Consider the following 17,732-nt stretch of genomic DNA (forward strand, 5'->3'; position numbering starts at 1 on the left):
AATTGAATTCTTTGTCTATTTTGGATAACAGGCCTCCATCATATAGTCTTTCTCCCAGTCAGTGGCTTCTCTTCTTATTCTCTTGACATTGTCTTTCATAGAGCAGAAATTTTTTATTTTAATGTTCAGGTTGTCAGTTATTTTTTTCATAGATTGTACTTTTGGTGTTACATCTAAAAAGTCATCACTAAGGTATTGTAGGTTATTTTCTAAGAGTTTAATAGTTTTGTGTTTTATGTTTAGGTGTATGATCCATTTTGAATTAATTTTTGAATTGTGCATGTCCAGTTCTTCCAGCATTATTTGTTGAATAGACTCTCTTTACCCTTGCTCCTTTGTTCCTTTGTCAAAAATTATTCTATTAATGTAGGTTTATTCTTAGGCTGTTTATTTTGTTCCTTTTTTCTTTTTATTCACATTTTTCCCCGTAGGGTAACCTGTGGAAATCATTATGGGCTAGTTGTTTTTTTGTTTGTTTTTTATTGAATCATAATCCTGGTGTTACAGATTGGGCAGGTAATATTAGGCAGAATTGTGATAGTTATAGTAAGCTTTCTTCCTCCCTCCCTCCCTCCCTCCCTCCCTCCCTTCCTTCCTTTCCTTCCAAATTTAGATTGTTGACAGATTTGATCCTCCAAGATGCTACTATTTCTTACAAAGCCTTGTATGTTGCATACAGGAAATGCTTGAAAAATTGAATTGAACTTTCAGAAAACAAAATCTTTAAGCGTTTTTATAAACGTGGTCTGGTTTAATCCTGTTCTACTTAGTGTGGATTTTTACAGGTTTTGAACCTAAGTACAAGACTTTAAATGTGCCCCTATTAGATTTTCTGTTGTTATTTGACATGGTGCCTCCATCCTCACTCAGTTTCCATTCTGGGTCCTTCCTTACCAAGTTCCTCCTTACTAAGGTGAGTTTCTGTCAAGATTCTGTCTTTCAGCATTTTCACTGTTCTCAGTTTTGTAGTTCTCATTGCATGTGTAACCACATCCAAATAATTAAATCAGTGATATCTTCAGGGAGGTGATGAAAGCTAGATTGAGACCTAAAGGATAAGCAGGATTAGACAGTGTTGGGAAGTTATACAGAAATGAAAATAAAGAGTACTAACTTTTTTAAATATTGGCAGAATTTTTAGAAATAAGTATAGAACCTCCCTAGGTGAATATTTAAATATATTCCAAATATCTATGTGTTTATATTGGGCAAATTTATTTAAATTTTCTGTTTATATCCTATCTGTTTCTTAATGGTTTGCTGAAGGCTAGGTGGTACTGTGGAGGGTTGTTTGCAGAGTTTCCATGTTGTAGGCAACTTACCTTTCCTTGATATTTGGAGGATTAATCTTAATGGCAAGTACAGGAACCTCACAAAATCTTGTAGTTTCTGAAGTTTTAACTTAGAAATATTATTAGCTTAAGATTACAGAAATTGAATGACAGAGTTGGGAGTATAATTTAGATCTTGTTCATATACCCCTCCCGCACACTACCTTCTAAAACTCCAATATGTAATTAATAAATATAAATATAACAACTATTTTACCAAATTTAATTTGATGGTAATATTAATTTTTAAACCTTTCCACTGGCGATTACAGTTTTAAGAATCTTCTTAACAAGATTCTTTTTTGTTTGTGAGTGTACTTTTTACTTGACTCTTGCCCTTAAGTCTCAAATCCCATCTTTGACATCTCTTCTGGGGGACATAGTTTTTATGTATTTCATTGCTTTGGTTGCTGTAGTGAATCTCTATTATCTATAAATTATGATAAAGAGAAAAAACCAGTTGGATGAATTACAGAAGTAAAACACAGAGAAAAGAAAAATATGCTTAGAGAATTTAGGTGTATTTTAAATACCGAATTTATAGTCATGACACTATTATTTTTGTTTCTTCTTTGAAAATTTTCTTAAATTCAATACTGTTTGGTTTTAATTGAGAAATGCTATTTCTTTTTCATTTAGTATGGAGATTAAAATTTTTAAATTGAATTTATTGAGGTGACATTGGTTAATAAAATTACATAGATTTTAGGTATACAATTCTACAAAACATTATATGTATATTGTATTATGTGTTTACAACCCCCAAGTCGTCTCCTTTCATCACCATTTATTCCCCTTTATCTTCTTCCTCCCCCTACATGCCCTTCCTTCTGGCAATCACCATACTGTTGTCTGTGTCCATGAGTCTTTTTTTTTTTCCTTTGCTTAATCCCTTCACCCAACTCACCCAGACATTTTTTTTTTTTAATGGGAAAACTGTAAAAACATTTTAGAATTCTCTCAGTGCATATTCTAAATATGGATAGTAGTTCAAAAGAAGGCACAGAGAAGTAAAGTCACAGAAGATACAACATATTTAGATTTTTGTAGAAGTCATACATGAGCTTATTTAGCATATTTAATAAATCATGAAGTATTATATTCACTATGAAATGTTATATATAAGAATTAATCCCTTAAGAATACATCTGTTTCTTCATTGAACACTAGAGGGCCATATAGTACTTTAGTGCTACTGATAGAGCTGCTTTTAATGTATTTAAGTATGTTTAGTAAGTGCTGTCTCTCTTCTGCTTTGTGTTCCAGCACACTATTTCTTGCTAGGAATTTGAAATTAATATTTGAAGTAGTTATATGTGAGATACCTAGGGTTTTGTTTTTTTTAACCAGCAGTTAGCATATCTTCCTTTCGCTATTTTAAAGCAACAGTGCAACAAAGGTGAAGAAAGTGAGCTTTAGAATAAATGTAGACATGTGCACAAACTTACTGTGCTTTGGGAATATAAGTATTCTTTTTTAAACTTTCTCAAGTATCTGCACATAGACGTATTTAAAAGTCTTTTCATTATTAGTTATTCTGGGCTTCCTCGGCATAATATGTGAGAAAAGAAGGATCCCTCTAAATTCTTGTCTAAGTTTTCTCTTGTATTATTAGCATAGAAGATAATTTGCAGGGTGTTACCACCTGACCATCCTGAATTAAAGAATATTTGAGCAGATGATTCTTCATCCTTAATTTCTTTTGATTGCTTGGGGTGAAAAAATGAGAAAACTTAACTGACAAGCCCAAATAGGTAGTGTAGGTGAATGACGAAAGTCATGATTTCCCAGTAAGATTGCTCAGGCTCTTATGAACTGCAGAGTAATATGCCTTTCCTAAAAGGTGGTAGTTAGCATTCAGCTAAAAAAAAAGAAAAGAAAAAGAAAAACACTCTGCAGGCTCCAAAAAAATGGTCTTAAAGCTACATTTGACCTATGGATTGCTATTGATTTTGATTGCTTTTATTTTTTATTTTTTTTTTTTTTTAATCCTCACCGGAGGACATTTTTCCATTTTTTGTTCAGGTAGAGTGGGAGGGAGAGAGAGGAACAGATAGAGATAGAGAAACATCGATGTGAAAGGAACACACCGAGTGGCTGCCACCCGCACAACCCAACCAGGGCCAGGGACAAACTGCAACCGAGGTACGTGCCCTTAGCGGGAACCGAACCCGGGTCTCTCAGGACCGCAGGCTGATGCTCTAACCGCTGAGCCAAACTGGCCAGGGCGATTTTGATTGCTTTTAAAGACCAAGTTCACTCTCTTCAGTAGAGTCTTAGTTAAATTTTTATTCTCTCTTAAATATACTTTGGAGAGTACTTTGCATTATTAATTTATGTATTATGTTTCAGGGGAGAAATAAGGACATTTTCTCTTCAGCTAGTATTAACACTTCTATTTTTGTGAAGGAAGATTAGGATGAATTCAGGGGAAGCACATTGTTTATACCCAGAGGAGAGCATGAAAGGATCCTGTAACAGAGAAAGAGCAATAACACTTCCGAAGACTTAAAAGAACCTTATCTTTAGAGTTTTTCTTCCTTAGATTTGTTCATTTTAATATATTAAATTATTTCTTCAAATTAGTTACTATAATGAGGTGACAAAATTTTGATCTTTAGTTCTAAATTTTACTGAGGAATTAGTCCTCTTGAATATTGACAAACTTCTCAATTTGAAGTCATTGCTATGATAAGTGGTATTCTCTGATAGTTACATTTTGTGTGTGGGGGTGGGGGGGTGAGGGGGTGGGGGGGTGTGTTTTATATCACCTCCATTTGCTGTATTTTGATTAACATGAGTTTAAGTGCTTAAGCACTGAGCTTGAATTCTGATCTTTTTGCTCAGGTAAATAGATTAGCTATTAATGGCACAATTTGGTGAATGAATGTTCAATGATCAAATATAAAACAAGTAAAAACAGAAATCAGTATTAGATAATGGTGAAAAATGCCGAAATTGCTCTTTTCTCAAGAAGGAGAGATATTAGATATTATTGATGGATTGAAGTATTGTGTTTTTGACATGTGTCTAGAGAAAACGTTAGCTTACTAGTTAAACATTTGTTCAATTTAGCAATATTATTGAGCACTGAAAAAATGCCCATTTCTCTTTTAAGATGTGCCACAATTTGATACCAGTTTTTGTGGGAGCAGGAGGAAGAAGGTGTCGGAGCACATTACTATGCTAAAAGCATACCTCACTAAGGGCATTTCATTTCGGAAAGGTTAATGGGGAGGTGCGAATGCAGAATTGAGGGTATGTGGTATTTTACAAAGGTAAAAGATCACCTAGATTCCCTCAGAATTCAGAGGGTTTGGGAAAACCGGGTTAGTATGAGTACTAGAAATATTTCTAGAATACTTCCTGTATTGTAACTAATTTCCATCAGTGATTCCTTGACTACCCTGAAATGATTTTTAACCAGAAAAACTTCTTAACCTCACTTCTCCATATCACAGTTTATAGGAGACACAAACTCAAGAGGCAGTGCAGGCCAGAAAGGTAATTTAAATGAATGAAATGGACTAAAGATAAAACCCAGGGAGCCAAAGTATCACTAAAGGGGGTAACTGAAAATTGTGATCCTGATATTGCCATATTTTCCAGTTTCTCAGAAGTCACTGGGATTCCCAGTTTTTAAGCAATTATTTCTTTTTTTATATGTTGACTGCCAAATTTTTCAAAAGCATTTCTGTGGGCTGGTTTGACCTATGGACCACCCATTTTCACTGGACATTATATGTAGAAGAAGAGTGTGCAATTTATTACTCATTGCAAAAGGAACAAAGTTTGCATCCAGTGCAGATCCATTCAGGGAATTGAGTGGTTTGCAGAGTAAGTGCAGCATATGCATAGCGCAGTCAGAGCCTCCGTCGGTGACCTAAGGACCTCTTCCTTTATGAATTTAATATACTGATTTTAGGTGTTGAACTACACATGAACTGGCCTCATTTAAAAGAAATGTGTACCATAACTTCCACAAGGAATTTGAGGTGGCCTGTGTAGGAGAAACAATTTTAGTAAAATGATCAAGGGTACCTGAAAATCAGAACCAGGGAAAATACTGGAGTAGACTATGAAGACAAGGCCATGAGAAGAGTAAAAAGTGAGTTATGATGAGTTGGAGTAAGCTGTTAATAGGATACAGGCTGGCCACTCATGCGGGCTTACACCCGTATTCTTCTAAAGTGTGACCCTAGACCAGATGCATCAGAAACACCTGGAGTGCTTATTAAAAATACAAGGTGCAGGGTTACACACCAGAAGTGCCTAACCAAATCTCTAGGGTTGGGGTGTGCATTTTTATTATGCTTCCACACGATTCTGGTATAGATTAAAGTTTGCAAAATATTGGTCTATTAGTTTATCTTTGCTTCCTTGTAATAAAATTGGGGGAGGATATGCCAAGTTCTCCCAGGAAGAGAAAACATGTCATCACACAGATACACATGCACATACACAATCCCCTTTTCTAATATATAAAAGGGATTTCTTTCATAGGTTTCATAAGTGATCCAGCAGGCTTTGTTCCCTGTAGCATAATATCTATAACAAATGCATCAATGCTTGTGAGTAATGGTGAGTAGAGAGTGTGATCTCTGAAATAAGACTTTGGGGTTTCCAAATACTAGCAGTTCTGTCCCTTGACCTTGTGCAAACTGTTAACCTTCCTTGTAGAGTTATCTTAAGGATAGTAGTAGTATCAACAATAATATAATATTACTGTGAGGATTTATTGAGATAATGTATATAAAGTACTTAGAAAAATAACTGGCAGATAGTAAGTCCTTAATAAGTGTTAGCTATTACATTTCATAAGATTTATTATTGAAATGTTATAAGACAATACTGAAACTAGCTTAATTTACTAGTCCAGGCTAGATAATATGCTATGCAATTTTTAGTTTCAAAGATACCTACTTTCTTAGTTGGGTTGAAACTATTCTACTAATTCTTTTGGCCTAAATTATTGTGACTTTCAGCATCGAGGTCAGTTATTTGATATTGTAAATTTTGTTAGTGTTAACTGTGAAGCACTTTTGCTTTCTACAGTAATCCCCCCCCCCACACACACACACACACTGCCCTCCTCCCATTGGGTTTTTTTTTATTTTTTATCCTCACCCGAGGACATCCTTCCACTTTTTGTACAGATAGAGTGGGAGGGAGAGAGAGGGAGAGAGAGAGAGAAACATCGACGTGAAGGGACACATCGAGTGGCTGCCACCCGCACGACCAACCAGGGCCGGGGACAAACTGCAACCGAAGTACGTGCCCTCAGCGGGAACCGAACCCGGGTCTCTTCGGACCGCAGGCCGACGCTCTAACCACTGAGCCAAACTGGCCAGGGCTCCCATTGGGTTTTAATGCTGAACCTAGAAGGAATTTGAAAGAGAACCTAGAAGTACATTTTGGTAGTCTTGGGGCTTTGAGTCCTCTCGCATGAAAATGTTCAGAAGAGATGACAATTCTAGTGCTATTCTGTAATGATACTTGGATATTCTTGACCTGAATAGCTACAAGGGAAAAGTTTTTGGTACTTTTGTAGAAATTCTAGGATTGCTGCTTGATACTACAAGAAATACTTAAATTTTTCAGTTAAGAGATGGTTGTAAACAAATGAAAACAGTCATTACAAACGAAAGAATAAGTTTCAGTCAGGTTGAAATTATCTCTATTTAGGATGTATTATAGAGAACATGTATTGAAGAATGTTGATATAGCTACTAGCTGTATCTGATGTAGAATATATATATTTTTGTTTGGTAATCCTCACCCAAGGATATTTTTCCATTGATTTTTATTTATTTATTTTATTTTTTTGGTACATGTCCCTAGCGGGAACTGAACCCGGGACTCTCTGGTCCACAGGCCAATGCTCCAACCACTGAGCCAAACTGGCCAGGGCTCCATTGATTTTTAGATAGAGTGGAAGAGGGGTGGGGAGAGAGAGAGACCAATGTGAGTGAGACACATCAATTAGCTGCCTCCTGCACAACCCAGACTGGAGCCGGGGATCGAGCCTGCAACCCAGGTACATGCCCTTGACCGGGAATCAAACCTGCAACCTGAGGGCCAATGCTCCATCTGCTGAGCCAGACTGGCCAGGGCTGATATAGAATATTAACTTGATTCTTACTAGTAGTAAGAATTATTAAGGTAGCATCTTGCATGTAAACTTTAACCTCTAATTATATGAAATGTAAATACAGAATGATGATTGTTTTCATAGATCACTAGGGCTAAGGATAATATATAAGATTTTTTTGTCTAGAAAAAAGATTGACTTTGTTCAAATGTATCATGTTCTTCTGTTCAGTTGGTCTTTGATGATGATGTTATTAAAGATAGCTTCTGTGTTTTAGAAATAACAATTGCTTTTAGAAGATGCTTTACTTTCAAAGTGAAAATGCTTTAATTTTGTGTGTTTCTGGTTGGTCTTAAATGGCAATTTCTGGTTATTAAAAACAGATGCAATGAAGAACGGAAGTATGAAGAAAGTACTAGTGAATTTGGGAAGTGCCAAGAGTATGCATTTTCTTAGCTACAGATGTTGGTTTTATATGTCTACATTATACATTTAATTTTCTGGAAGGAATTGTTTGTACTTTACCAATATGCTGCCATCTGTCTTAGGATCTAATCAGTGAAAAATTTTAAAATGCTGAGGTAACAGCTGTAATGTTTATGACAGTTTTAGTTTTTCAGGTTTATTTCTTATTGCTATTTTACTCTGTTAACTGGTATAGAAAAGAAGACTAAACTTTAAGGTAGAATTATTATTCTGTATCATTTAAATGTCAGTAATCTTATATTTTGTTTTGACTGTATTTTTATGCTTTTTTTACTCCAGAAAGAAATAGAACAGAGATTACAAACTGGTGTCTTTTATAGTATTTTTCAAAACATTTAAATTTGTTGCTAGCATTTAAAAATTTGGAGAGTTTACATAAAAATATTGATTTTTCACCTTCTTTTGCAAATGTGGAATATCTGTCCTTATTGGGCTCATGTGCTTCCATGGCAACAATCAATTGCATCTTTTTGTTGTTGTTAATCCTCACTGGAGGGTATTCTTCCATCGATTTTTAGATGGAGTGGAAGGGAGGGAGGAAAGGAGGAAGAGAGAAAAACATCGATGTGAGAGAAACACATTGATTGGTTGCCTCCCACACGACCCTGACAAACCTACAACCCAGGTATGTGCCCTTGACCAGAAATGGAATCCCTTACCCTTTGGTCCAAGGGCTGACACTCTAACTGCTGAGCCAAACCAGCCAGGCAATCGCATCTCTCTCTCTCTCTCTCTTCTTTTAAATGTGTTTTTATTGATTTTAAAGAGAGAGAGAGAGAAACATCAATTGGCTGCCTCTTACATGCCCCACACTGTGTATCAAGCCTACAACCCAGGCATGTGCTCTGACTAGGAATTGAACCTGGGACCTCTTAGTGCATGGAATGACATTCAATCCACTGAGCCACAACAGTTAGGCTGTTTTTTATTTTTCAGTTGGACTTTACAAAAATCAGGCTCATTAAATCATATTGCATATATAATATGTCTTATATAATATTTTATTTCACTTATCTAAAACTCAGTTATCTGCCAAACTTACATATCTGAAACATTAACAACAAGTAAATCTCCAACTAGATTAGAGAGTAACACAAATAGGTTAGGCTTAACATTCAATGGAATAGAATATATGTTCTATTCCAAAAGCATGAAGTTAGGAATTAGACATGCTAGGGTAGAAATCTCAACTCCACCGCCTGGCAGCTGTTACTTGGGCAAAGTTTTAAACCTTTCTGAGCCTCAGTTTCCTTGTCTGTAAAATGCAGGATAATGGTACCTTACAGTCGTGCTTTGATATTTAAAGTGAAATAAAACATGGTCTACTAGGAACTCTGTCAGTATTGAATCCTTCTCCCACATCATTGTACCAATCTGAAATAACACATTTGTATTTTCTTAGCCCTTTAGCTGCAAACTTCCTTTACATCAACTCTTGATCTCTGTTTCAGGCATAATCCAGAGATGAGTTTTGATTTTTTTTTGTTTTTAAAATTTCTTGATAACCAGTTAGTGTTTTATTTATTGGAAAGAATGAAAACTTAGACTGTCAGTTTAATTTAAACTTCAGCTATAAAATTAATGTTGATGTTCATCAGATAATGCATTTTATTGACTGTATAATTTTGACTTTGTAAAAGTCCAGTTGAATTAACTGTCAGCTCATCTAAGAATGAGGTCCTACATAATGTATTTTCTATAGCTTAGTTCTATACGTAAAGTATTTTATTTGATAAAAGTAATTCATACTTTAATTTGATGCTGAAGTGAATATTGATAAGTGAATGTTTTATCAATGAAATTTTATTAATATTTAGTGAATATTGATAAATTTCATATGCTTCCATAGCATATTACTAAGAATTATGTAAATGAAGTGGTGGAACTATGTTTATTTCACTCAAAATAATTTATTTTTATTTGTAATTGCAGCAGTGTAGGAACAAATTATCTCCCCTCTCCTTACTATTTTACTTTTTTAAATTGTCAACACTTAGCCCTGGCCGGTTTGGCTCAGCAGTTAGAGCGTCTGCCCGCGGACCAGAGAGTCCAGGATTCGGTTCCTGCTAAGGGCATGTACCTGGGTTGCAGTTTGTCCTCGGCCCTAGTTGGGGTTGTGTGGGTGGCAGCCAGTCTGTGTGTCTCTCTCATGTCGATGTTTTTCTCTCTCTCTCTCCTGCGGTATCTGAAAATAAATGCAAAAATGTCCTCCGGTGAGGAAAAAAAAAAATTGTCAGCACTTAAACATCTTATATTTTCATAGGTTCAGTATTTTCATAGGATAAACTATGAAACTATGAAACTATGAAACTTGTTAAACTATCACTTTGGTGAACTTTCTGCATTATACCTTAATTTGTTTTAAGTTGTATAGGAAAACCACCTGCTGTACTTACTGTGCTTTAAAAGAGTTATTAGTATTGTACCCTTATTTATGATTGCCTGGCCCACAACACGCTTTTAAATTTTTACAGGAGAAATAAATAATTGATAAGTAGCATATAGTTTAACTGAGGTTAATGACTCTTTTATGCTTAAATTTTGCATAAAAGGAACTTAGATGAGGGACCTTAAAAAAACTGATACTAAAGAAGTTTTTGTGTTCTTTCCTACACTTAAATTATATTTTGAGAATTGTGGAAAATTAAGTTGCTTTAAATCACTTACTCTGTCATCACTTGAGGCTTTTGCATAACTGAAATACCTATAATTACTGTGTCATTTTTGTCATAGTTGACTTAAAGGTGTAACTATAATAACCATCAACTAAATTCTTGGTGAGCAGCTGTGTAAGACCAATTAACAACTGGGGTAACCCAGCACAGACTGTAAGAGTTAAACTTATGTTATAGTCATTGAGACTTCATACTGGGCATTTCTGAAATACTTCAAAAATTTAATCCAGTAGTTGGGTGGGTGTGTGTGTGTGTGTGTGTGTGTGTGTGTGTGTGTGTTATTAATCCTTACCAGAGGATGTTTTTTCCAATGATTTTTTTAGATAGAGTGGAAGGGAGGAAAGGGAGGAGGAGAGAGAAAAAAAACATTGATGTGAGAGAGACATATCGCCTGGTTGTCTCCCACATGACCCTGAGCAGGGCCAGGGATTGAACCTGCACCCCAGGTACATGCCCTGGACTGGGAATCAAACCTGAGACCCTTTGGTCCCCAGGCTGATGCTCTAACCACTGGGCTACTGGCCAAGGCTGGGTTTTTGTTTTATCTCAACTATTTCTTTAAATGCTTAATGAAGAATGAGGAAAAATATCATTTTATGTTAACAATTGAAGTTCTAAGACACAAATATGGGAATAAAATCCAAAGTTGACTTAAAAAAATCAAATATATTCTGTATGTCACTGTTTAGACAACTATGGTAGGTAGGTAGGTAGGTAGGTAGGAAAGGAAATATATATAATGGTATAGTATGAAATAAAAAATCCTGAGTTTAAAAATTTTTTAATCTTTTAAAGTCATTTTAAAAAAATCATTTATGGCCCTGGCTGGTTTGGCTCAGCGGTTAGAGCGTCAGCCTGCGGTCCAGAGAGACCCGGGTTCGGTTCCCGCTAAGGGCACGTACCTCGGTTGCAGTTTGTCCCCGGCCCTGGTTGGTCACACAGGAGGCAGCCACTCGATGTGTCCCTTTCACGTCGATGTTTCTCTCTCTCTCTCTTCCTCTCCCTCCCTCCCACTCTATCTGAACAAAAAATGGAAAAATGTCCTCGGGTGAGGATAAAAAAAAAAAAAAAGTTAAAAAAACAAAATCATTTATGCCTGTAACTTTTTCCCAAATAAAAATATTTTCTTATTAAGCAGTACTAATCACAACACAGGAATAGAGGTCTATTTTTAGAAGTTATACATAAGTAAATTGAGTAGTGAATTTTTTTATAGTTTGTAAAACTGTTCTATTAATTAAACTATAGTAAAGGAAGGCTTACCAAATTGACAATCTAACACATTACAACAAAGCTCCGTACTTGGTACTGTTAAAACTGTTAGCCCTGGCCGGTTTGGCTCCGTGGTTTGAGCGCTGGCCTGCGGTCCGGAGAGACCTGGGTTCAGTTCCCGCTAAGGGCATGTACCTCGGTTGCAGTTTGTCCCCGGCCCTGAATGGGTTGTGCAGGTGGCAGCCACTCGATGTGTCCCTTTCATGTCGATGTTTCTCTCTCTCTCTCCCTCTCTCTCCCTCACACTCTTATCTGAACAAAAAATGGAAAAATGTCCTTGAGTGAGGATTACAAAAAAACAAAAAAACCTGTTATACACTCTGAAAGCTGCAAGGGAGTTCATTCACAGTCATTTGGCCAGCCTCCTTATTCTAGAGATCTGAAACCTGAGACAAGTTAAGAGACTTTTATCTAAGGTGGCTGATTAGTAAAGGAGCTGAAACTAGAACTTAAAATTCACTCGGTATTTTTGTGTACTGATAATTTTATCTGAAGTGTGAACTCCAGATAATTTGACCAAAAGCTGATTGAGGCAGCAGTTAAGTCAGGAATAGTTTTGTTGTAAATAAACTTGTAAGGAAGGAAATAAATAGTTGGGTTTTTTGAATCATGGAATTTCTAGTGTAACAACTTTATTTTTTAGTCAATTATTTAGAAATAACTGGAAGTTACTAGGAAAATTCAGAAACAACCTAAATGTCCAGCAATCAGACTTTGATTATATATCACAGCAGTTACAGTAGTTTATTAACCTACTGTTATAGCAGTTTTATTTTGAAAATTTACTTTTTTTTTTGCAAATATCTAATTATCAGGTCACATTTTTATAGCACTTATATAAATTGTATGTGCTGTTTCAGTAACCAAGCTAATTTCTCTTAAGTAGTTAAGGGCAGTTTTTTGCCTGGATAAAGAAAATTGTCAGGGAAATACAAAAATATGTTTTGATCCATTAAGTACTTATGTGAATATAATATCTGAAATACATTATAACTGAAAATTGTAATCCTTCTTAGTGAACACTTTAAGCATTTAAATGTCTTTTAGAACTTTTTAAGGAACTATTTTGAATGTGATTTTAATTTTTATAAAATATTTCTATTTATTTGACTTATGCCTTTTATGAATAATAAAACTTTAAATTGAATGTCATATATTTACATTTTTCTTTCATACTAAATTTAATTGTACTTTTGTTTCTGAAATTGAAGTAATGATATAGTGTTTGCAACTTGTTACTAATGTAAGCTTGACAATTCATTTATCATTAAGCAAAGAACTTAATTTTTTAATTTATATTGTTTTCCTCTGTGTTTACATTGTTCTTTGTGCATGAATTGCTTAGACTTAGGGAGATACTTTAACATTATGGTATCTAAGGTGTTAGCAAAGACTGAAACATTGACTTAGATATAGTGAATAATCTGTGTTACTCTATATCCCTGAATAAATGAGCATGCTTTATAATATCATATTTTAATCTCAAAAAGATATTGATTCAAATTCATTTTATGTTAGTGGTATAATTTTAGCATCTGGAATTTATCTTTTTCTATGAAAAAGTAAATCACGTGTTTCTTAAATTCATAGACATAATGAATAACACTTAGTTTAAATGACATATGCTAAGTCTCCCTGTCAGAAGTTTTTGATATGAGCCTTTCAGATCTTTTGGTTTAAAGTCATTCATACTTGTTGGTAAACTTATATCTGCCAAGTGATTTGTTTTAGCTGATTCAAAAATACTTTATGAAAAATGGATAAACTTGATGCCATTCATATGCTGTGGCCTTTGGTCAAGATCAGTTAAATCCTAGCTTTCTGTATAATAATGAATGAAAGTAAAGGTCAAAATCCAGAATAAACTGCTATAAATCTTTTTGTTGTTGTTGTTCTAAGAGAATTGGAATGTGTGGGACTGTAATACATTTTAGAAATACCATTTTGGTGATATTTTGTTGCATGTAGCATTTATATATAATCACCTTTGACCAATGCAAACTCTTAGAAGAAGGACAATCAGAAAGCAATAAGTGGGCCAAGTACCTCAATGTTGAGGTTCTGGATGGATAGTCAGTAACATCTGGAATCTTCAGATGCCGAGACACTGCAGCTAAGATAGTACAGCTTCATTTTTAGGTAAAAATTTTGACAGCATTGTGGAAATCTTTCTAAAAGTTGCAGGTGATTATGTGTTAAAATATTCTGTAAAGTTATTACAGGCAGATTTTGGAATCTCACTTGCTTTCCCTAGTGACTTTTAAATTGAAATGTAATCTATAAAGCACTTACTAGATGTGAAGCATTATTTTAGGTGCTTCACTTACATTAACTGATTTAATCCTCAGCAATCCAGTGAGGTAGTTTCTATCTAGATGAAATGGAGGGACAGAGGCACAAATTTAAGGTCATACTATTGATAAGTGGTAGAACCAGACTTTGGACTGAGGCAATTTGGCCCCACTGCCAGTGCTCCTACCTACTGTATTATACTTACTTCCTCAGAATTTGTTGGTATCACCTAAAAAGGAGCTTGTCTGTTTTGAAGAGTTTTATTTTGGGAGGGGTGGTTAATAAGAGTATCTTAAATGTTTTTAAAAGTATAATTGAAACTACAACTTGATTTTTTTCTTGAACACATGTAAATAGCTGCAGTTTTAAAAGTATTAACAATTGGGGTTCTCCTGTGCATTCTCTGTGATTTCCCTCATTGATGGGTTTTCTTCTGTATTTGAAGATTCCGTATTTTGAATGTTTCCATGCTGGCTAAGACCATTGCTTTAGAAGCACTGTTGACGTGAATGTTCCAAAGACGAGGAAGCATGGTGGTACAGACATTTGGAAATTACCGTTCGCTTTGCTTAATCATTCATAAATATATATTTTTCACAAAACCATAAATAGTTGTAGACATAATTTGATTTAGTGTCTAGTTTGCTAGAGTTGCAATTCCCTGTACTATCCAGTTGAGGGCAGCTATTTACTGATTTTTAAAAGATGAGGTTGAATTAGAATGTCACCGCTTTGTGTTTATCAGAACCAGGCATCTAGTGTAAAACACAACATTTGATATACAAACAGTCTTAGTTTACACTCCTATTATTGTAAACAATTTACTGAAAATGAAAAACTTAATTTACTTTTATAATAATTTCTGCCCTCTTGTAAGCAAGAGAATGAACATTTGATTTTAGTTTTAATTTTCCCAGTCCAAATTATTCTCAATTCTATTTTTCCCCCTCCTTAGAATCAGACTCCACAGAGATAAGAGAGCTTCATTATCTTTCTTATCTTTAAATTGTCTGCATGTAAATACTTGTGGCTATAAAGTTCTTTGAGGGCTTTTAAGTATAAAAGTAAAAAATTAATATTTTTAGTATGTTATCTTTATTAACCAATGGATTAAGTGAAAGTTAAATTTGGAGTTGATTTGATTCCTTTTTCTCTTTAGAGTGAATGTGTTAAACTGGAGAAATATAATATGCTTTTCTAATTTTTCTGCACTGAAATAACAGTTTAAATTATATCTTCTATATGGTTCAGAGAAAGGAATTTTGAGGGGTTAACTAATTTCAAAGACATCACAGAATTTTTTGAGAATAAAGAATGTCGGTCTGCATAAAACTATGTGTTACACTAACAAAATAGGTACTTATAATAATTTGGAGAGGGAGTACTCTAAGGGAACTACTTCAAAGAAATTTTTCTAGTGAGGAGAACAAGACAGTGTGTTTGAAGGTTTTGTTATACAGAAAAAATTTAGTGTTGTGTTAAAAAATAAAGTGAGCATTAGTGGAGATGCTGAGACGAGAGAGAGGCTAGAGACAATTATTCTGCAAAGCAGCTGTCCAGTGAGGCTGTAGACATAGTTAGCTCAAACATCCAGCTCACCTTTTTTCTTCCATTCCATCTTACAGATTTCCAGTACCCTCTGTTCTATCCTCAGATCTCTGTTTTCTTTATTTTCTTTCTTTCTTTCTTTTTTTATTTTATTTTTTTTTTTGGGTGCGTGCCCCTAGCGGAAACCGAACCTGGGACTCTCTGGTCCTCAGGCCAACGCTCCAAATGCTGAGCCAAACCAGCCAGGGCTTTATTTTTTTATGATGATTAGTTCTATCCTAATCATTTACATTTTTATTAAAATAATTTTTTATTGTGATTAAATATCTATAACATAAAACTTACCATTTTAGTCATGTTTAAGTGTACAATTCAGTGGCATTAAGTACATTCACAGTGTTGAGCAGCCCCCGCCACTGTCTATCTCTAGAACTTTTTCGTCTTTTTCAGCTGAAACTCTATACCCTTTAAACAAAGTCCCCATTCCTTTCTCCCCTTGTCACTGGCAACCAACATTCTGCTTTTTGTTTTATGAATTTAATTACTCTAGGTCATCATATAAGTGGAATCATTCAATGTTTGTCCCTTTTTGACTGACTTCCTGCACTTAGCATTCATTATGTCTTTAAGGTTCATTCATGTTGCAGCATGTATCAGAAGGCTGAATATTTCCCTGTATGTTTATACCACATTTGGCTTACCCTTTCATCCATCATTGGTTACTTGGGTTGCTTCCACTGCTTGGCTATTGTGAATTGTAAATAATGGTGCTATGAACATGGGTGTACAAGTATCTGAGTCTCTGCTTTAAATCCTTTTGGGTGTATATCCAAAAGTGGGATTGCTGGATAATGTAATTTTTTGAAGACCCGCCATACCATTTCTCACAGTAGCTATGTGCATTTTACATTCCCACCAGCGATGTACAAGAGTTCCAATTTCTCCACATCCTTTCCAACACTTTTATTTTCTCTCCCTATTCCCTCCTTCCCCATTTTTTGTTTGTTTTAATAATAGCGATCCTAATGGGTGTTCATTGGTGTTCATTAATGGGTGGTCATTGGTGGTTTCTTCTGGTTTTGATTTAAAATTTCCCTAATGATTAGTGACATTGAGAATCTTTACATGTGCTTATTGCTCATTTTTATATCTTTGGAGAAATTTCAGTTGTTTACTTTTGAGTATTTAAAAAATGTTACCTCTGCTAATGGTTTTGCATTCTTAATTACATTTTAAATTGTGAGGTGAGAGAACTGTATACTTTAAGAAAGTAGTATCATGGTAGGACTCAGAGTATTTCTTGTGTATGTATTGACTTCCCAACAGCCCACTTTATATTTGGTAAGACAGTTCTTTCCAAAGTTAGAAAGGAAATCACCCACTTCTGACATTCTCCTTTTTTAATTCTCTCCATATCACATTCTAAATGCCCACTGTAAAGATCCATAAAAGCTCTTGGAAGAAGAGATAAATGAGATGGGTGGCTGTTGAATGAAGAATATAAAATGGAAGGAGAAAACAAACTAATTAACAGCATTCTGAGCAGATAGCTTACATCTGTTATCTGCCATCTATTAAAACTGCTATCCTCACACTGAGCTTTCTTTCTTATCATCTTTGTAACCGTTTAGTTCATGGGTTTAAATATGAAATGTAGTATAAAGATTAATTAACACTGACATAAGTGGTTAATTTAGGGAAATATTTGAGATCGTGCTGGAAAGATTAGTTTGGGGTCACTTAGAGGAGAGTCTTCATCTCCAAACTTTATCTTAGGCATTGGAAACCATTGAAAGTTCTTGAGGAGTGGATTGCACACCACATTCCCTCTCTGTGCTTTAGAAAGTTTTGTATGGTCGTAGTATGCTGGAATAATTAGACGCTAAGGATTGGCGATGAACTGGTTAGTTATTATTCATTTTACTATGATTACTTTTCATCACAGGTTACATCTATAAATACTTGTTTTTTTAATATCCGTAATGAATCACAACACATGCCTGTTATTTTTTTAAGTGGAATCACTGAGTTTTTCAA

The 17,732-nt window shown here is 34.8% G+C and overlaps 1 protein-coding gene across 12 annotated transcripts in view; it reads left to right on the top strand.

The window, feature by feature from the left end:
• The window catches only part of FBXW7 (F-box and WD repeat domain containing 7), a 165,475-nt gene that overhangs the window by 84,210 nt on the left and 63,533 nt on the right, over positions 1 to 17,732 (top strand). The window lies entirely within an intron of this gene.

This window comes from Molossus molossus, unplaced genomic scaffold (genome assembly GCF_014108415.1).
Source record: "Molossus molossus isolate mMolMol1 unplaced genomic scaffold, mMolMol1.p scaffold_m16_p_4, whole genome shotgun sequence".
NCBI lineage: Eukaryota > Metazoa > Chordata > Mammalia > Chiroptera > Molossidae > Molossus > Molossus molossus.